Below are 22,811 nucleotides of genomic sequence, written 5' to 3'. Positions count from 1 at the left end.
ATTATAAAACTTTATGGAAAGACATTTAAGACCTGAATAAATATAGCTAGTTCACCACGATCATGAAAGGGAGTACTCATTGTCACAGAACTGTTGGGTCATTTTCAAATTGATTTATATATGGGGTACATTTGTAAGTCAAAATTTCATCAGTGCTTTTTGGTTTTTGTTTTTGTTTTGGCTTTGCCCACTGCCTGTGGAAGTTCCTGGGCCAGGGATCGAACCCATGCCATGGCAGTGACCTGAGCCTCTCCAGTGATGGTGCCTGCTCCTTAACCTTCTGCACCACAAAGGAATTTCCTCAACAGTATTTTTTGAGTAACCTGGCAGATTGATTTTAATATTAAATAGGGAAACAGAGGTTCAAGAGCCAAGACGTTTTTGAAGAACAAAGGTGTACTATATAACAAGGTAATATGTTAATAGTTCCTGACTTGACAAATAGACCAGTGGAAAGAATAGAAAATCCAGATAGGCCCTTACATATATTAAAACCTAATATATGGCAAAGCTGGCATTGTACATCAGTAGTAAAGAATGAGCTATCCATTAAATGGTGCTGAGGACAACTGATTTTCCATTTGGGGGAAAATGAGAATGAATCCATTTTTCATATCTTAAGGAAAATATCAGTTCCTCCCAAATTATCATTATGCTTTCTGGGAGCAGGATAGTTAAGGCACAAAAAAGGAGAATCATATAGAATTGCATTGAGCTTATCAAGAAATTGTGTCCAATGATACCATAAAGAAAGTAAAAAATATAAGCTATAGGCTGGGAAAAGGTAATATGCAAAACCAAGAGAAGTTTGATATCCAAAATACATAAAGAATTTCTGTGAATCAAGAGAAAAAACAAAACACATATAGGCATTCATTTTGCAGAAGATAAAACTTGCAGTAGCTATAAATGTAAGAAAAACCTAAACAAAATCACAGTCAAGTCTTGTGTAAGGCCTTTCCTCCCAACTCTAACCCCTACTAATCATTGATCTATTCTCCATCATAATTTTTGTCATTTGCTATATAAGTGAAATCACATAGAAATCACTATGAAATCACAGACTCTTTATAGTTGGCTTTTTAATTCCACAAAATGACCTTGAGATCTAAGTTTTTAAATGTATCAAGTTTGTTCCTTTTTTGTTGAGTAGAATTCCATTGTATGGATATACTACAGTTGGTTTTATCTGTTTACCTTTTGAAGGACGTTTGGTTTATTTACACCTTTTAGCAATTACTAACAAGTTACAAAGAGCATTTGTGTACATGTTTTTGTGTGGATGTAAGTTTTATTGAGCTGCTTTGCAGAGTTGTGTCATTTTACTTTTCCACCAACAACATGTGAGAAGTACTGCTGCTAAGCATCCTCACCAGTATTTTGATATCATCAGTATTTTTTTAGTCATTCTAATAATGATGTAATAATAGCCCATTGTGGTTTTAATTTGCACTTCCTCAATGGCTAATGATGTTTAACATTTTTTATGTGTGCATATTTGCAATCTATATTTCCTCTTTTGTGAAGATACTTCTGTTCAAATTGTTTGCCAAATTGGATTTTTTTTTTTTTTGAACACTGTTGGGTATAGAGAATTCTTTATATATTCTAGATGCAAGTGCTTTGTCAGATAGGTGATCTGCAAATATTTTCTCATTGTCTTTGGTTTGTGTTTTTATCCCTTCTCTCAGTCTTTCACAGAGAAATTTATTTTATTTTGATCTATTTTCTTCATTGATGTCATATCTAAGAACTAATATCAAATAAGTGTTCACCTAACCCTAGGTCTTGATGATTTTGTCCATTTTCTTATAAAAGTTTTAAGTTTTATATTTTACATTTAGATTTGTGATTCATTTAACATTTATTTTTGTGTAACATGTGAGGTTTATTTACTTATTTCGTCTTCGTAGGGCCGCATTCATGGCATATGGAAGTTCCCAGGCTAGGGGTCCAATGGGAGCTGCAGCTGTCAGCCTACACCACAGCTACAGCAACGCCAGATCCGAGCTGCATCTGCAGCCTATGCCACAGTTTATGGCCACACCAGATCCTTAACCCACTGAACAAGACCAGGGATTGATCCTGCATCTTCACAAGTTCTTAACCCGCTGACCCACTACAGGAAGTCCAGGTTGGCAATATTTATCCAAAGTCTTAATGTGTCCTTTTCCATTACCTTCTAGTTTAATTTATTTTCTCCTGAAATCCTGCAGTTTTTTCTTTTTTTTCCTGTTCTTTGCTTTTTTTTTTTTTTCTTTCACTGTCAATGATGCATCAAAATAGATTAAAATGTGGGTAACTGGTTGAATATAAAGTTCTTATTCATCTGAAACTGTGTCTAAATATGTCTTCTGAAGATTGGAGTAACTTCATATTTCTGTATTTATTTTCTATTACTCTTAATTTCTTTTACTTTCACATACCTTCCAGGTTTTTTCCCCTAATGAATAATGAATTTATTCCACCTTTCAAATATTCCTAATGTTGTCTATACCTGGCACAGAGGACCTTATTTATAATAAATTTTGAGATGTTTGCATAATATGGATTGAATATTTTTATCCTTACAAACTTTGTATATTGAAATCTGAACCTGCGATATGAGGAAGTGGGGCCTTTGGGATGTGAACAGGTTAGGAGACTAGAATCTTTTTGCATGAGATTAGTACCCTCATAAAAGGGACCCCAAGGGCTCTCTCCCACCCTTTGTACTGTGTGAGAACAATAGTTGTTGTTTAAGGTACCTAGCCTATGGTATTTTTGTAATAGCGGCCTGAATGGATGAAGACACTCACTTTTTAAATGAATTAAATAGTAAGTTAAATATGGTTCCCCCATTTTGACCAGAGGAAAACAAAGATATGCTGGAACTTCTCCTACAACAAACATAAATAAACTCAGATTATGACATGGCTTTTTATCTCAGTTAGTGTTGTAACTAACTGGTTTGATGAATAAGGAGTTAATATTCCAGGGAAATATTTGCCCACCTAACTCTGCCTGTCTTGTAATCCCAAAAGGTAAATTAAATGAAAGTAACAATTTTAACTCAGTGATGATTGACTTTGGCTGTGTATACCTGTAGTACGTAAGATGGTTCCTAAAGTCTCCCTTCTTTTAATTTTGTATCTCTTCACTATTGTTAATAGGAAAACATACTTGAAAATTGTGTCTGGTGTCAAAGACGTTTATGAGTCTTTCCCCTCGTGAGATATAGGCCTGTTTGTCCCAACACGTATTATAAATAGGTAAAAGGCAACACCTTTTAGGAGAATGAAATAAAATTTAATTATAAGAGGGGATCTAGCCAATGCATACATTTTGTCTTATTTACAAAACTTGTACTTTTGTTTACTTTCTAAATAAAAATATAGGTTTTATTAAATTAAAAACAGACACAAATCTGTCCATTAGTAGACATTTCTACCTTAAAGTGAACTAAATTCTCATAAAATTTGATTTAATGATTCATGGCCATAACAGATGTTATCTTAATGGAAGAGAGAAGAAAATTAAATATGTTGAGCCAAAGAGCCACTTCCAAATCTTATCCTTTGTAGGTATAAGAAAAGTTCAAAACCCTCTTTCCTATCATTTGCTAGTGGCATACCAGAACTCAGTGTTTTATACTACAGTGTTATCTGTCAGTTTTAAATGTACGGTTAAATACATAAAGAGTGAATGTTTGAATATTCAGGGAATTTTTAATGTTACAAATTTGTGTATGAATTCATATATTTATATTAATATGTTATTTAGTCCTCTGTAAAAAATCACACATTTTTAAAAATGTTAAGGACATTAAATTGCTCAAAATCAGTAACTGTTCTTTTTTTTTTTGGTTTTTTTTTTTTTTTTTTTGTCTTTTTAGGGCCACACCTGCGGCATATGGATGTTTCCAGGCTAGGGCTTGAATTGGAGCTGTAGCTGCCGGCCTGTGCCTACAGCTAACAGCAACGCCAGATCCAAGCTGCACTTGCCACCTACACCACAGCTCACGGCAACGCCATATCCTTAACCCACTGAGTGAGTAAGGCCAGGGATTGAACCCACAGCCTCGTGACTTTTTTTTTTTGGTCTAGCAACTGTTCTTTTATTTAATCTCTGATAATTCAGATATACTTTCAAGTTATTAATACTTAGGAATGTTAATCAGTTTGTCAGTTTTTATTCTATACATTTTGATCAGAATAGTTATTTGGGTGAGATCAGAACTGTAGCTTTTTTTAGAATTAGTAGTTGGTAATATATTTTCTCTTAATTCTATTCTGCTCAACTACTGGGGGTGGATTAGGTGCTTAGGTAACTTAGCCACACATATTCTGACATTAATTTTCTAATGAAACAGGGCTGTCAAACCTTCAGTACTAGCTTTCTTAAATGTTCTGATGTGGTTGTTAATATAAAAAATTTTTTTTACCTGAGTTAACCTCAGATATTTATTGTAAACTTTATATTCATTGATGACTTCATTCAGTAGCTATTTGTCGAGCGCCTACTCTGCGCTCTGTTGTAGATGCCGAGGATGCTGTGATGAACAAAACACACAGTGATCTCTGCTTTCAAGAAATTTACAATTTTAGAAACTGAAAGATAGTAAGCAAGATCAATGTAAATGTATGTATATCACGGTCAACAGTGATAAGGGCTAAGGAGAAAAATGAAGCAGGGAAGAAGGGAACACTGAATGAAGGCTGTGTTTTGATTTGAACAAGGGCAGCAGGGAGGGCCGCCTTCACTTGTGTAAAGACCCAAAGAAAGCATCCAGTTTAAAAAAAAAAAAAAATCTCCTTCATAAAACCCCAGTGGGAGTTCTCTCTTGTGGTGCAGCGGCTTAAGAATCAGGAGTTGTCACTGCAGTGTCTTGGGTCACTGCCGTGGGACACGTTCATTCCTTGGCCCAGTAACTTCCACATGCCATGAATGCAGCCATAAAAACAAACAAACAAACAAAACCAAGAAAAAAAAAATCCCGGTGTATTGAAATAACATACTAGATTAGTGTTGAATTGTCATATTCTAAGTACATAACAGTAAGAGTATTGAAAACCTCATAATATCCTAGAACTGGCATCACCATTTACTTAGTGTGTCCTGTTAGTATATTATGTATTTGTAGTATTTTTAAAGAGTAAATATCTTGCTTTATGTGGTAACTCTTCTAATATTCTATCCTCCTAATGCAGCAAATATATAATTTTTTGTTTTTATCTCTGTAGTAGAAAAGAAATCAATTAAGTTCTATTAACACATGTAAGTTCTGATGCACTGAAGTATATTTCAAATCCCATGGTATTGTGATACGTGTTAAGGATATCAGCTTACTTAGCTGATTTTTAAAAATTGCTATCTGTATAGTGCTATTATATGTCAACTTTTCGTTGATCTTTTGCACATGCTAAAAAAATGGCAGAAAGCTAAGTAGTTTCTTTTGCAGTTTTTTTATGCTTAATGATTCTTCTTCTAAAATCTGTTTGTAAGAAGCTTCTTCATCAGCCAAACTTTTAACAACTTATTTGAGCATAAGAATATTGATACTGATAACATTTGATTGCATTCAAAGGTTTTAATCCTGCCATAAACATTTTCCTGTACTCTTTAAGGGTAAAATTTATAATTTTTATTCTTCACATATGAGTCAAGAGAGGAGAGAAGGGCTGCTGGGCTCCATTTATCTATGTGTCAAGTATACTTGTCTTCTCATACTTAACCTTCTGGGCTGCAGTTCAATCTACGGGAAGCCTAGTAGAAGAGTGGAGGTGGGCTTCATACTTCTGCTTTCCCTGGAGCCATGGCGCTTATTGAACCCAGTGTGATAGCTCCGGGCAGTGATACTTCAGTATTGTGATGTACTTACACACAAAAGTTGCTACACATGGAAAAGCATATATACGTTCCTTTACGCAAGTCCATGTCACAAAAATCAATTTTATTTTTAAGTTAGATTTCTCATGGTAGGGTAGAAGCTGTTATTTCAAGACCCTTGTGATATTATTACATGTCTTATAGTCATCTATCTAAGTCATATTTCAATATTGTAAAACACCTCATTGCAATACCAACTTACAGTTATTTGTGGAAATAAAGGTACACTGTAATACAGTCCATTTATCTTTCACAATAACAAACATTCTTAGTACATGCTATCACTTAATGGCTCCACTAAGTTATATTCTGCTTTTTGTTGCATAGTGTTTTTACTTTTTAAAAATTAATTGTGAAATAACCAAGAGATATTTAATATTTTTATTTTTATTCTTTTTCTTTTTAGGACCATCCTTGTGACATATGGAAATTCCTGGGCTAAGGTTTCAAATCAGAGCTGCAGCTGCCAACCTATGCCACAGCCATAGCGACTTGGGATCTGAGCTGCATCTATGACCTATACCACAGCTCCCAGCAATGCCAGATCCATAACCCACTGGGTGAGGCCAGGGATCAAACCCGTATCCTCATGGATGCTAGTTGAGTTCATTTCTGCTGAGCTGGAACAGAAACTACAATATTTAATATTTTTGAAGTTTTGGATGAATATAGAAATAGTTACTCATGATCCAACATACCTATTTTAGGAAATCTTCCTGCCTGAACATTTTAAGTGAGCTGGAGAAAATAACTTGGCAAGTCAAGTCTTGAAGTACTGACTAAAAAAGTCACTGACTCTTAAGAGGGAAAAATATAATGATAGTAAAGAAATATGACGGTAGACTAAATGAATAAGAGTATGTTTTAGTGTGACCTGGAGGAGGCCTTGAGAGTTAACCTGGCAGTGTAGGAAGTGCAGGCTTAGGACAAGGGCGTTGGGGAATAAGTGACTGAATGATGATGTGGTTTTTACAGCTACAGTTCACATTTTGAATACGAGCGGTAAGGAGGATCAAAAATGAGATGATTAACCAAATTCTTTGTCTAAGACATTTAGTCTTTTATTTTAGTATACTTATGTTTCCATACAGTAAGTTATGCCCTAATAAAAATTAAAGAGCAAGTTGCATTTGGAAGATCAGGTCATCGTAACTCATTGACATTAGGCCACATAACTGAATAATGTCTTCCTTCAGTGAAATACATCAAATGAGATCAACAATTATGACTCATAAACATGCCTCGCAGGCATAAAACAGCAGGGAATTAGCATGTGAGGCTGATAAATATGCATGTAAATAAGCTCCCAAAGGAATAACATGGGTTTGATTGATAGGTTTAGAATTGGAACATATGTAAACCCCTTTATTCCTCATTCTGGTGTAGCTAAGTAAAGATGCGTTTTACTTGTTAAAAAGTTTCAATAACTTTGTAAATCTTAATGCCACATCTGTTTTTTTTTTTGTTGTTGTTGTTGTTGTTGTTGTTGGGTTTTTTGTATGTCACTTGTAAGATTAATTGAATTGTCTACAGGCTGGTTGGCCCTCACATATAAGACATGGTGGAGCATGTGAGTGAGAGGCTATGCATCTGGGGCTAGAGATGGGCTAGGAGTCTGGGAAATCTCTGTTATAAAATGATGTATGCTTATATGACATTTCTTTTGGAAATGAAGATGTGACATAGCAATTAACTTTGACTCTAAGTATATTTCATATCCCCTTTCCGTATTTTTTCAGCTCCTAATAATATAATCTCTGTTTCTTTATTTCATACTGTTTTGTTAATCTTTAACTAAAGTGTACCTTTTTTTTTTTTTCTTTTTTGGTTGCACCCGCATATATCTTTTTAATAATTTTTTTTTCCTCTTCTTAATACCTGTGCTTTTTCTGACCCTTCCAAATTGGCATTCATAAACTATCCTGGAACTGAATTAGAAAGTGCATGCTTAAATGCAAATCGAATGTCAGTGGGCCTCTGGTTTTGGGCCCATGGCTCAGCAACTAGATGACTTTGGGGACTGTTAATTCCCTCCTTTAGTCTCCGATCATTTCAGGTAAGTGGAAGAAGAAATGTGGCTTTGGATTTCCTGGTACAGACTTGTAAGCATTATTGCTGTGGATGGTTCAGAGATTTGCTACCTAAGGCATTATGGGATCAGATAGTGCTCATGTCTATACAAGAGGTGTTTTGCTGTCTTCCTCTACTAATAAATTAGTGAACATGAGGCAGCATTAGCTTAATACCATGAAAGTGCCTGTGGTTTGAAAGGAATCATGTTTTGGTTTGGTGAGATGGCTGAATTCTCTACGGCCTACATCCATCATTCTGCAGATCAGGGTTGTTGATCTGAAACTAGGCCTTTTGAGTTTTGAAGCTGTATTCTAGGTACTTGGGATACCTCAGTGAACAAAGCAAAGAAAGATCCTTGTCCTCATAGAGTTTACATTCCAACACAGTGAGACAGTAAATAACAAGTGTAATAAAGAATTAGGATGATGCCTTAGAAAGTGAGCATTGCTTTGGGGAAAAAAAAAGGAAATAAAGATTGCAGTTTAAGGGGATTGATAATGTATGTATGATTTAGGAGGTTGCAGAGTTAAATGTCAGGGTAGATCTTATTTCAGAAGAAAAAAAACTGAGCTAAGACTTGAAGTAAATGGTGAAGTGAGCCACATGACTGTTGGGGGCAGGGGCTTTCCAGGCTAAGGGAATAGCAAGTACAGAAGTGCTGGAGAAGGAGTTGCCAAGCATGTTCTGTGAGTCCAGTGGACAGAAAGGCATGTAAATTAATGTAAGACTTCTCCTCTCCAGCCCTCGGCGGATGTTAGACTCCTCAGTTTTGCCTAAGTGACTGTATGCTTGGTCCAGGTTGACTGAAATGCCGTCTGTAGTGGTCTTACAGCTGGATGCCTCGGATCTTTTGGTCGTTCTTCTCTTCAGACTTTTTTCATTTTGGCACTTTATTTACTCTGTCCTGTTTATTCAAAATGTATACTTCTCTTCCAACATTTTTTTCTTGATTTAGTCTCTGTCTTCACTTTAACACAGATTGAGGAGTTCCCTTTATGGCTCAGTGGTTAACGAACCCGACTAGGATCCATGAGAATGTGGGTTCGATCCTTGGCCTTGCTCAGTGGGTTAAGGATCCAGTGTTGCCGTGAGCTGTGGTGTAGGTCATAGACTCGGCTTGGATGCTGCATTGCTGTAACTGTGGTGTAGGCCGGCAGCTGTAGCTCCGATTCGACGTCTAGCCTGGGAACCTCCATTTGCTACATGTGTGGCCCTGAAAAGACAAAAAAAAAAAAAAACAAAAAACAAGAAAACAAACAGCACAGATGGAGTTAAGCAGAGGTAAGGGCAGGATTTCTTTAGAAGAAAGAGCTATAGGATAAAGTAAATTCAGTTAGAGGATAGAGAGTTGAGATTAAGAAAGGAAGAAAAACCAAAGAATTGAGTTGTCATTATGTAAAGAGTTTAGGTCCAAGGTTTACACACTGTGTGTTATAGAAATCACTTGGGAGTGGTGCTGCATTTGCCCCCTGTCCCCACTGCTGCCCCACTCCTAAGCATTCAGAATCATGTAAGGGCAGGGGTTTTTGGTGGGAAGGGGGTAGATGGCATTTAGTGGGTAAATGCTGAAGGTTTGCAGTGCAGTCAGTTCTACATAATGAAGAACTGCCTTGCTTCAAATGCCCAGTTATACCACTAAGAAATACTGAGGCAAAGATACTAAGCAAGCAAGAGACTACCATGTAACTTGGGAAGGCAGTTTTCTGGAAGAGTAAGACTATCTGTGTCAGTAGGGAGAGCCAGAGGAATTTCCTAGCCTAATGAGCTGAAAACTCTGTGCTCAGTTTATGCTGTTGCTGTTGTGGGGGAAGCAGGAGCTTGTAGATAAATGTGTGCATTCTTGTACACACAGTCAAGTAAAGGCAGAGCTCTACACATACTCAGAAGACTATTAGCCTCAGTGCTTAAATATGAACACATAGTTACATAATGAGAACTTTGTATTATGGTGCTCTGGTACTACTTAATGAAGCCATCCTAAGAAATACGTGTATTTTAAATACATGATTGGCTGGGATTGGAATTCTGATAATTGTAAATTGGTTGTTCTGTTTTTAAAGTTAACTTGTTTTTAAAGACCTCATAGCACATGTTCCTATACAAATTCTCTTGGAAATGGCAATTTTAATTTCTTTTTTTTTTTTTTTTTTTTTTTTTTTTTTTTTTTTTTTTTTTTTTTTTTGTCTTTTTGTCTTTTGTTGTTGTTGTTGTTGTTGTTGCTATTTCTTGGGCCGCTCCCGCGGCATATGGAGGTTCCCAGGCCAGGGGTCGAATCGGAGCTGTAGCCACCGGCCTACGCCAGAGCCACAGCAACGCGGGATCCGAGCCGCATCTGCAACCTACACCACAGCTCACGGCAGCGCCGGATTGTTAACCCACTGAGCAAGGGCAGGGACCGAACCCGCAACTTCATGGTTCCTAGTCGGATTCGTCAACCACTGCGCCACGACGGGAACTCCGGCAATTTTAATTTCTAAGACAACTCACAGAAGTGAATATTGGCTATAATTACCTTTTTCTGTTTTAGTTTAGGAGTAAAATGGTCTTGGATACTAAAATTTTTGATCACTTAGAACCAAAATTGTATAGAGAGGAGAGAAATAATTTTTTTATTACTCAGTGAATTTATCACATCTGTAGTTGTATAATGATCATCACAATCCAGTTTCACAGGATTTCTATCCCAAACCCAGTTACATCCCACCACCCCCCAAACTGTCTCCTCCAGAGAACGTAAGTTTTTCAAAGTCTTTGAGTCAGCATCTGTTCTGCAAAGAAGTTCATTCTGTCCTTTTTTCAGATTCTTCATGTCAGTGAAAGCATTTGATGTTGGTGTCTCATTGTATGGCTGACTTTACTTAGCGTGATAATTTCTAGGTCTGTCCATGTTGCTAAAAATGCTGGTATTTCGTTCCTTTTAATGGCTGAGTAATATTCCATTGTGTATATGTACCACATCTTCTTGATCCACTCCTCTGTTGATGGACATTTAGGTTGTTTCCATGTCTTGGCTATTGTAAATAATGCTGCAGTGAACATCGCGAGTACATGTGTCTTTTTGAGTCATGGTTTTCTCTGGATAGATGCCCAGGAGTGGCATTGCTGGATCAAATGGTAGTTCTATGTTTAGTTTTCTGAGGAATCTCCATACTGCTTTCCACAGTGGTTACACCAATTTACAATCCCACCAACAGTGTGATAGGATTCCTTTTTCTCGACACCCTCTCCAGCACTTACTGTTTGTAGACTTTTGGATGATGGCCATTCTGGCTGGTGTAAGGTGGTACCTCATAGTGGTTTTGATTGGCATCTCTCTAATAATGAATGATATTGAACATCTTTTCATGCGTTTTTTGGCCATCTGTATGTCTTCTTTGGAGAATTGTCTGTTTAGATCTTCTGCCCATTTTTTGATGGGATTGTTTCTTTTTTTGGAATGGAGCTGCAGAAGGTGTTTATAAATTTTGGAGATAAATCCCTTGTCAGTCGACTCATTTGCAAAGATTTTCTCCCATTTTGTGGGTTTTCTTTTCGTTTTGTTTAAGGTTTCCTTTGCTGTGCAGAAACTAAGTTTGATTAGGTCCCATTTGTTTATTTTTGTTTTTACTGTCATTACTCTAAGAGATGGATCTGAGAAGATGTTGCTGTCATTTATGTCAGAGAATATTTGGCCTATTTTTCCACTAAGAATTTTATAGTGTCTGGTCTTATATGTAGGTCTTTAATCCCTTTTGAGTTTATTTTTGTGTATGGTGTTAGGGAGTGTTCTAATTTCATTCTTTTCCATGTGGCTGTCCAGTTTTCCCAGCACCACTTATTGAACAAGCTGTCTTTTCTCCATTGTATATTCTTGCCAAGAGGAGAAAAATAATATTTTTAAAACCCTGGAAAAAGAGAATTTTATACAGGCATCACGTTTCCTGTCAGTTTTGTTCATTTCTGGATACCCAGCACCAGGGCTAAATAATTACTTGTAAATTAATGAATGAAATACACCAGAGCCACATAGCCTTAAGTTCCTGGCCAGGACAAAAATTTAACAGTATAGTTTGCATAATTTTCATCCTTTAATAAAATTAAAAGCATCACTTCTAAGAAAATATTTCTTTGTATAAACTTCAAAAAGATTTAATCAAATTGGCTCTCATAACAATAATCATTGATCATAGATAAAGGTTATTGATAAGTATATATATATATTTTTTTCCATTATGGCTGGTTTATAGTGTTGTCTCAATTTTCTACTGCACAGCATGGTGACCCAGTTTCACATACATGTATACATTCTTTTTTCTCACATTATCATGCTCCATCGCAAGTGACCAGACATAGTTCCCAGTGCTGTACAACAGGATCCCATTGCTTACCCATTCCAAAGGCAATAGTTTACATCTATTAACCCCAATTTCCAGTCCATCCCACCGCCTCCTCCTCCCACTCGGCCACCACAAATCTGGTCTCTGTGTCCATGATTTTCTTTTCTGTGGAAATGTTCATTTGTGCCATGTTAGATTCCAGATATGAGTGATATCATATGGTATTTGTCTTTCTCTTTCTGACTTATTTCACTTAGTATGAGAGTCTCTAGTTGCACCATGTTGCTGCAAATGGCATTATTTTGTTCTTTTTTATGGCTGAGTAGTATTCCATTGTGTATATATGCCACATCTTCTTAATCCAATCATCTGTCAGTGGACATTTAGGCTGTTTCCATGTCTTTGCTATTGTGAATAGTGCTGCAGTGAACATGCCAGATGCATGGATAAGTATATTTTTTAGGAAATTGTTAATACTCATAAAGTTTTGCTAATTATTCATCATTCTGTTGTCTTAAATAAATAAATAACTTTTTGCACCGGTACCATTTTGACCCTGAAAATATTCCCTCGGTGTCAGGAGGGAGAGAGCAGATGATTGGTTAAGAAGGGATAGCAGAAGCTGGACCCTATCTGGGTAGATCTAGGAGTCTGCATCTGTCTTGATAAAATCAGAAAGGCACTGGACAGTTGGATCGAGGGGCAGACCCAGAAATAGAATAATAAAACAGCCTCTTAGTGTCCATTTTATCTATAGCAAAGCAAAGTGTTTATACCTGTCTCATTAAAATATGGAGGAAAGAGGCATCCTGATAGGATTTTCAAAAACAGGAGTGGCTACATGGAGATTAATTGTGTCATACCCATTATTAATACTTACATAAGAACAATACAGCGTATCTCCTTTTTAGTATTGTTTGATTTTAGAAAATACAAAATACTTATTAGGACTTTCAAAAAATTACTTCCAAAGTTCAGTCTTCTGCATTCCGTTTTCATTATCTACTTTTAAATTTCTTGGTGATAAAATTTCCAATCCTGGTATTTTTCAGTAACTTAGCTATTTCTACTGAAGGTGGACTACTTTAGTCACCCTTAAACCAAACTTAAGGGTATAATTCCTAAGAAATAATTATAATTCTGGGGAAAGGGCCTAAGCCAATCAAATCTAGGACCCTTTATTGCTATAGAAAGCTCTTGTCTAATGGTCTAACTTGAGTCAAAGAGAGAGAAAAAAAAAATCCTTAAAGGAAATGTTGGCTTGCCTGTGTATGAGATCACTATCTGCCAACTCAGTTATACTCTTAGCCAATAAACTACCCAAAATCCCCGTCACTGTTTTCTGGAGTTAGGGAAAAGAAGAAGTAAGCAAGTAGAGAAGAGAAAAGGAAATGAAATAAAAAAAAAAAAAGTTTGCCTGCACAGTGCCTTAGATGATTTTTCTTACCCTTTGACTATCTCAACAACTTAACAGAACTATGGAATTATCAGTTCAGGAGACTTTTGTACAGATATTCTTATTATTTGGTTTATTCATCTGTTTTCCTAACTAAACTATTTGTTCTTTGAAAGCAGAGGCTATTTCATCCCCAAATTCCCTAGTCATGTAGCAGGAGCTCACTAAGTTTTTACCAAATGAACTGACTTAGATGTTTTAGCTAGCATATGTGCTTCCGGCAAGACAGTCGCATTTCATCATGATGAGAGAATACCAATGTGTATTCTCACTGGCCCTGTTCTTCCATTGACTTGGATTGTAGGGATGCTTACAGGCAGAGCCAAAACATTTTTCGAGAAGCAATCCATGAGAATATACTGTGCTGATAGCTCAGAGTTCTGTGCTACAAAAGATGGCAAGGGATCTGGAAAACAGGAAGAAAAAGTGTGATCAATCCTCTTTATCAATTGTGAGGCAACTCAGGTCTGCACAGCAACTGAGTTGAAGTAATACCACCTCTTAGTGGACTAGGATGTATTGGTTAAAAATACAGTTCTAGGAATTACCCTGCTTAATTAACTTTGTTTGGCTTTCACCATGTGTACACTAGAAAGTGGCTACCAAAACCAAAGATTTGAATCTGGGTATATTTAATACTGAATTCTTCTTACTCTCAGTAGTTACACAGTAGGGTTCATTGCTGCTGCTTCTCTCTCTCTCTCTTTTTTTTTTTTTTTTTTTTTGGTCTTTTTAGGGTTGCACCTGCAGCACATGGAGTTTCCCAGACTAGAGCTCAAATCGGAGCCATAACCACCAGTCTATACCACAGGCACAGCAACACCAGATCTGAGCCGCATTCACAACCTACACCACAGCTTATAGCAATTCTGGATCCTTAACCCATTGAGCGAGGCCAGGGATAGAACCTGCGTCCTCAGGCATACTAGTTGTGTTCTTAACCCGCTGAGCCACAGCAGGAACTCTGGGTTCATTGCTTCTTGAACTGTTTCTCAGTTTTGATACTGTAATCTTACGATCTATTTGGAGGACATGGCACATATTTCAGTGTGCCACAACAAGAGGTTTGGTGTCAGTTTGTCCATGTTTATAAAGTGTATAAATTAATTTAGAGTGTGTGTATGAGGGTGGATTGGAGCGTGGAGAGAGTCAGCTTCTTTTCCTGTGGATGAGGAATGATTTTAAAGTAAATAGTTGGAGGTCCTCTTGTGGCTCATTGGTTAACAAATCTGACTAGGAACCATGAGGTTGTGGATTCCATCCCTGGCCTCACTCAGCAGGTTAAGGATCCAGCATTGCTGTGAGCTGTGGTGTAGGTCGAAGACGCGGCTCAGATCTGGAGTTGCTCTGTGGCTGTGGCGCAGGCTGGCATCTACAGCTCCAATTAGACCCCTAGCCTGGGACCCTCCATAGGCTGTGGGTGTGGCCCTAGAAAAGACCAAAAAAAAAAAAAAAATGTAAATAGTCAAGTTTTATTCCTCACCTGGTTGCTTTCTGTCAACTCCTGGGATGATTCCATTCTAGCTTTTCCCCCTCACAGAAAGCTCCTTCTTGGACATAGTGAAGTGTTCTTTGCTATGGCCACCAGAGCCTTTTCTTTACCTCCTATAACACCCTTATGTTCTATTGGTGAGATTTCTCAAGGTATCACTGTGTTGATCTAGAGCAGGAGTGGACAGATTGTTTTTTCTGTAAATGACCAGAAAATAAAATAGTTCAGGCATTGCAGGCCATAAGGTCTGCAGCAACTCCTCAACTCTGTCCTTGTACTGTAAAAGTAGCCACAGAAAACATGGAAATGAATGGGAATGGCTGTCCTCCAATGAAACTATATTTATGATGATTAAACTTTGAATATAATATTGTTTTCATGTGTCACAAAATATCCTCCTTTGGATTTAAAAATTATTTAGAAATACAGAAACCATTCTAACTTATTAGGACATATAAAAGCAGTGGTAATTTGAGGACCCTTGATTTAAATTTGTGTAGGAAGAATCACCGTTGGGCCTGCTTGCTTGAAAATTCCTTCTCAGTATATCACAATTTTGATGATATCTGTTTTGTCTTGAATAAAACCAATCTTCTTGCCATAAAGGAAACATTTTCCAAAGAATATGGTTGCACCATGTGGTCAGGTCCCACCTGTTCCTTTTTATTAAGGTGGGTTCATTCTTTTGTTTGTTTGTTGGATGTAGGGAATACTCAGATAAATGAGAGAGCCCTTGGGTCCAAGGAATTTATAATCTAGTGAGAAGGTAAAGATCTCACTTAAAATGTACCTTGTACATGGCTAGGTTTTACTAGGGAAGGTTGAGAGGAGCATTCAAAATAGAGTGATAAAATCAAAGATAGCAGAAGGGATATGCAACATGTTGAAAAGATAATTATCTAGGTTTGAATGGAGCATAGATTTCTTGTTGATGATGGTTGAGAGATAAGGGAATAAGAGTAGCACAGTGTAGAATGGATTATAAAATGGAGAGAGAGGGGGAGGACAAGATGGCAGAGGAGTAGGGGGACACGCTCGCCCTCTCCCACAAACACAACAAAAAAAGCACATCTACAGAATAAATGACTCGCACAGAACAGCAACCCATCGCTGGCAGAGGAACCTAAACTCCAATAATGGCAAGAAGTTCGTGACATTACTGGGCAGAACGGGAGAAAAGAAGAGAGTGAGAGAAGGTGAATCCGAGCGGGACGGGCGCTCCCGAAAGGGAACTGTGGAGGAGAATGGGATCCCGCACCCTGGAAAGCCACCTACACGGGGGAAAGATCAAACGAACCGGAGGAATCTCCAGATGCAGAGAAGAGTTTAGCAGTAAGTTGGAGTACAGAAAAGCCGATTAAGAACCGAACGGACCATCTGAACTACGGGCACAGTCACCAAAAATTGAGACACCTGGGTGGGGGCTGGGCACCAAATCCTCGGCTCCAGAGGTTAGTCCCCGGGAAAGGGCCGGGGGACGCCTGGGTGGGGGTTGGGCACCGAGACCTTGGCTCCAGAGGTTAGTCCCCGAGAACGGGCTGGGGGGGCGGGGTGGAGCGGAGACTGCTTGGGAGGTCTAGAAACCGGTCTGTCAAGTTTGACGGGGCAGAGACTGCCTGGGAGACTAGAAAACAAAGCTGTCGCAGAGGAAGGGAGCAATACTCTAGGGGCGGGGAAGTGGAAAGCCGCATCAGAGGGAACCTGGGAGAAGAGCCTGGTCTGCGCTGGTGCTGGGGAGGGAAGAGAAGAAGGGGTGGGTCCCCATGGAATACTCCCCACGCCACAGCAAGCTTACAGGCCCACTAGCTAGCAGAAAGCTGTGCTACCCAGTGCATCCCCTCCCCCCACCCCCACCACCCCCTATGCTCTCGCCGGACCTGGGGCTGCCTGCCATCTGGGAGGGCTGGCCTCAACAATTGCCTGAAGCCTACCACCACAGGGGCTGTCCCTGCACAGGCCTGCTTGCCCTTTGGAGGGGCTACCCTTCTGCAGAGCAGCACCAAACACCACCAGCCCCCGAGAAAAGGCCTGCAGCCCAGAAAAGCTAGAACAAGCCTAGCCAGGCCGTGAATAGATCTGCCTAATTCTTGGACAGTTTTTCTGAGTCGGGCTGCCCCGGGGAGGAGCCTCTTGGGTTTCCAGCAGCCCTGCTACCCGCCCAAGCCCCCAGGGGGTGCCGAGACCTAGTGGATCAGCTGCATAGGACTGCCAGCTCCAGGCAGGACCCTCTGCAGCCCAGAAAAGCTGCAACAAGCTTGGCCGAGCCGGGAAGAGATCTCAGACGGTCTTTCTGATTCGGGATGCCCTGGGGAGGAACCTCTTGGGTATTCAGTAACCCCGCTAGCCACCCAAGCCCTCAGGGGTTGCCCCACTCCCGTGGAATAGCTGCTCAGCACCACCAGCCCCCTGGAGGAGCCCCTGCAGCCCAGAAAAGCTGCAACAAGCTTGGCCAGACTGTGAAAAGATCTGCCTACATTCTCAGGCCGTCCTTCTGAGTTGGGCTGCCCTAGGGAAGAGCCTTTTAGGTTCTCAGTGACCCAGATAGCTGCTCCAGCCCCCAGGGGGTGCTGCACTCCGGAGGAACAGCTGCCCAACACCGCCAACCCCCTGCAAGAACCCCACAGCCTAAAAACACCAGAGCAAGCTCTGCATGACCAAGTGAAATCTGCTACCATCGTGGTGTGGACCTCCCAGTCCTGTCTGCCCTCAGGAAGTCCTCCTTTGCCTCAAAGAAACCCTGTTAGCCCCATCAACACTCCAGAAAAGCCACACTGCCTCAAAAAAGATTGACCAACAACGCCAGCCCTCAGGAAATATTCCACGGCAGTGACAAGGCAAACACTGCCCGATAACGGAGAGTACAACTCCCTCAGGAGAAAGAAAACAACAAGCAAGATGAAGAAGCTGAGAAACCACCCCCAGTCAAACCAACAGGAGAACTCACCTAAAACAGTCAACAATGAAACAGATCTCTGCAGTCTGACAGACCTGGAGTTCAAAAGAGAAATAGTGAAAATACTGAAGGAATTAAGACAAGATATGAACAGTAATGCAGATACCCTCAGAAAGGAACTAGAAAATATAAGGAGGAGCCAAGAAAAGCTAGAACATTCACTTGCAGAGATGCAAACTGAACTAAGGGCAGTAAAAACCAGAATGAATAATGCAGAAGAACGAATCAGTGATATGGAAGATAGAATAATGGAAATCACCCCATCAGGTCAGCAGACAGAAAACCGAATCAAAAAACATGAAAGCAATATAAGAGGCCTATGGGATAATATAAAGCGGGCCAATCTACGCATAATAGGAATTCCAGAAGGAGTAGAAAAAGATAAGGGAATGGAAAATATATTTGAAGAAATTATCGCTGGAAACTTCCCAAATCTAAAGGATACTGGATTCAAGATACAAGAAGCACAGAGGGCCCCAAACAAACTGAACCCAAACAGACCCACAGCAAGACACATCATAATAAAAATGGCAAAAGTTAACGATAAAGAGAGGATCCTAAAGGCAGCTAGAGAAAAAGAGAATGTTACCTACAAGGGAACCCCCATAAGATTATCAGCTGATTTCTCTACAGAAACACTACAGGCCAGGAGGGAATGGCAAGAGATATTTAAAGTGCTCAAAGGAAAAAATATGCAACCTAGAATACTCTATCCAGCAAGAATATCATTTAAAATAGAAGGGGAAATAAAAATTTTTCCCAACAAACAAAAACTTAAAGAATACAGCAACACAAAACCCAGGTTAAAGGAAATATTGAAAGGGCTTCTCTAAACCAAAAAGAAAGGAAGGAAAGGGAAGAAAATAGAAAAAAAAAAAAAAAAAAAACAAAAGGGCGAAGAGGAAGAACTAGGACTGAGGAAACCGCAATCAGAGAGCAGTCACTCAAATAAACCAGTATACAGATTTAATCATGAACATGCTTCAAACAAAATAAAATTAAAAAGAAAAAATAAAAAAGAGTCATCAAAACCATAAAATGTGGGCAAGGGATGTTAGGAAGTAAATAACCCTTTTTGTTTGTTTTTTTGTATGTTTCTCTTCTTAATTTTAATGTAGTAATGAAGTGTTTGAACTTACAGGACCATAAGGCTAAAACACACAATTATGGGAAGGGGATAGCATACTTAAAAAACAGGGCAACCACAAGCCAAAACCCAATATTGCATTTGCAAAAAATGAAAAAAAAAATACACTCAAGCAGATAATAAAAGGAGACCATCCAACCAAAAAAAAAAAAAAAAAAAGAAAGAAGAATGGAGAACCATAGAATCAACTGGAACATGAGGTTCAAAATGGCAATAAATAATCATCTATCACTTATCACCTTAAATGTCAATGGACTGAATGCCCCAATGAAAAGACACAGAGTGCCTGAATGGATAAAAAAGCAAAAACCTTCAATATGCTGCCTACAAGAAACTCACCTTAGGACAAAGGATACATATAGATTGAAAGTGAAAGGGTGGGAAAAAATATTTCATGCCAATAGACATGACAGAAAGGCAGCAGTCGCAACGCTCATATCAGACAAAATAGACTTTAAAACAAAAGACATAAAGAAAGACAAAGAAAGACACTACTTAATGATTAAGGGATCCATCCAAAGAGAGGATGTTAACATATATTGTCAACATATATGCCCCAAATATAGGAGCACCCAGATACATACAACAAATATTAACAGACATAAAGGGAGATATTGATGAGAATACAATCATAGTAGGAGACCTTAATATCCCCCTCACATCAATGGACAGATCCTCTAGACAGAAAACCAATAAAGCAACAGAGATCCTAAAGGAAACAATAGAAAAGTTAGACTTCATTGATATCTTCAGGACACTACATCCAAAAAAAGCAGAATACACATTCTTCTCAAATGCTCATGGAACAGTCTCAAGAATCGACCACGTATTGGGACACAAAGCGAATCTCAATAAATTTAGGTGCATAGAAATTATCTCAAGTATCTTCTCTGACCACAATGCCATGAAATTAGAAATCAACCATGGGAAAAGGACAGAGAAAAAACCTACCTCATGGAGCCTAAACAACATGCTACTAAAAAACCAATGGGTCAATGAGGAAATCAAGAAGGAAATTAAAAACTACCTTGAAACAAATGATAATGATGACACAAGCTCTCGAAATCTATGGGATGCTGCGAAAGCAGTGCTGAGAGGGAAATTTATAGCAATACAGGCCTTTTTCAAAAAAGAAGAAAGATCCCAAATTGACAACTTAACCCTCCACCTAAATGAATTAGAAAAAGAAGAACAAAAAAGCCCTAAAGTCAGCAGAAGGAAGGAAATTATAAAGATCAAAGAAGAAATCAATCAAATAGAGACTCAAAAAACAATAGAGAAAATTAATAAAACCAAGAGCTGGTTCTTTGAAAAGGTAAACAAAATTGACAGACCCCTGGCCAGACTCACTAAAAAGAGGAGAGAAAGAACCCAAATAACCAAAATTATAAATGAAAAAGGAGAAATCACAACAGATACAGCAGAAATACAAAAAACCATAAGAGAATACTATGAACAACTATACGGCAACAAGTTTGACAATGTGGAAGAAATGGACAATTTTCTAGAATCTTACAGCCTGCCAAAAACTGAATCAAGTAGAAACAGACCAACTGAACAGACCGATCACTGGAAATGAAATTGAAGAGGTCATAAAATCACTCCCTACATATAAAAGTCCAGGACCAGATGGCTTCACAGGTGAATTTTATTAAACATATAAAGAGGAATTGGTGCCCATCCTCCTTAAACTCTTTCAAAAGGTAGAAGAAGAAGGAATACTCCCAAAGACATTCTATGATGCCACCATCACCCTCATTCCAAAACCAGACAGAGATACCACCAAAAAAGAAAACTATCGGCCAATATCATTCATGAATATAGATGCAAAAATTCTCAACAAAATCTTAGCCAACCGAATCCAACAACATACCAAAAAAATTATACACCATGACCAGGTTGGGTTCATCCCAGGTTCACAAGGATGGTTCAACATACGCAAATCCATCAGCATCATACACCACATTAACAAAAGAAAGGTCAAAAATCATATGATCATCTCAATAGACGCAGAAAAAGCATTTGACAAAGTCCAACATCCATTCATGATCAAGACCCTCGCCAAAGTGGGTATAGAGGGTACATTCCTAAATATAATCAAAGCCATTTATGACAAACCCACAGCAAATATAATCCTCAATGGGGAAAAACTGAAAGCCTTCTCACTCAAATCTGGAACAAGACAGGGATGCCCACTCTCACCACTGCTATTCAGCATAGTTTTAGAAGTCCTAGCCACAGCAATTAGACAAACCAAAGAAATAAAAGGCATCCATATAGGAAGAGAAGAGATAAAACTGTCACTGTACACAGACATGATACTCTACATAAAAAACCCTAAGGACTCAACCCCAAAACTACTTGAACTGATTAACAAATTCAGCAAAGTAGCAGGATATAAGATTAACATTCAGAAGTCAGTCGCATTTCTGTATACCAGCAATGAAACATTAGAAAAGTAATACAAAAATACGATACCTTTTAAAATTGTACCTCACAAAATCAAATACCTCGGAATACACCTGACCAAGGAGGTAAAGGACATATATGCCAAGATCTATAAAACTTTGATCAAAGAAATCAAAGAAGATGTAAAGAAATGGAAAGATATTCCATGTTCCTGGATTGGAAAAATCAATATTGTAAAAATGGCCATCCTACCCAAAGCAATCTACAGATTCAGTGCAATCCCTATCAAATTATCCCTGACATTTTTCACAGAACTGGAACAAACAATCCAAACATTTATATGGAACAACAAAAGACCCAGAATCACCAAAGCAATCCTGAGAAACAAAAACCAAGCAGGAGGCATAACTCTCCCAGACTTCAAGAAATACTACAAAGCCAGAGTCATCAAAACAGTGTGGTACTGGTATTAAAACAGACAGACAGACCAATGGAACAGAATAGAGAACCCGGAAATAAACCCTGACACCTATGGTCAATTAATCTTTGACAAGGGAGGCAGGAACATAAAATGGGAAAAAGAAAGTCTATTCAGCAAGCATTGCTGGGAAACCTGGACAGCTGCATGCAAAGCAATGAAACTAGAACACACCCTCACACCATGCACAAAAATAAACTCCAAATGGCTGAAAGACTTAAATATACAACAGGACACCATCAAAATCCTGGAAGAGAACATAGGCAAAACACTCTCTGATATCATCATGAATATTTTCTCAGGTCAGTCTCCCAAAGCAATAGAAATTAGAGCAAAAATAAACCCATGGGACCTCATCAAACTGAAAAGCTTTTGCACAGCAAAGGAAACCCAAAAGAAAACAAAAAGACAACCTTCAGAATGGGAGAAAATAGTTTCAAATGATGCAACCGACAAGGGCTTAATCTCTAGAATATATAAACAACTTATACAACTCAACAGCAAAAAAACCAATCACTCAATGGAAAAATGGGCAAAAGACCTGAATAGACTGTTCTCCAAAGAAGATATACAGATGGCCAGCAAACACATGAAAAAATGCTCAACATCCCTGATTATA

The 22,811-nt window shown here is 38.5% G+C and overlaps 1 protein-coding gene across 29 annotated transcripts in view; it reads left to right on the top strand.

Moving 5' to 3' along the window:
• The window catches only part of TBC1D5 (TBC1 domain family member 5), a 543,840-nt gene that overhangs the window by 230,162 nt on the left and 290,867 nt on the right, over positions 1–22,811 (top strand). The gene's annotated exons all lie outside the window — the stretch shown is intronic.

This window comes from Sus scrofa, chromosome 13 (genome assembly GCF_054392235.1).
Source record: "Sus scrofa isolate SSC_HxYL_T2T_F1_AM1 chromosome 13, Sscrofa_HxYL_maternal_Yorkshire_Landrace_v2.0, whole genome shotgun sequence".
NCBI lineage: Eukaryota > Metazoa > Chordata > Mammalia > Artiodactyla > Suidae > Sus > Sus scrofa.
Note: the sequence above shows the minus strand (reverse complement) of the source record. Positions and strands in the feature narration are given on the sequence as shown.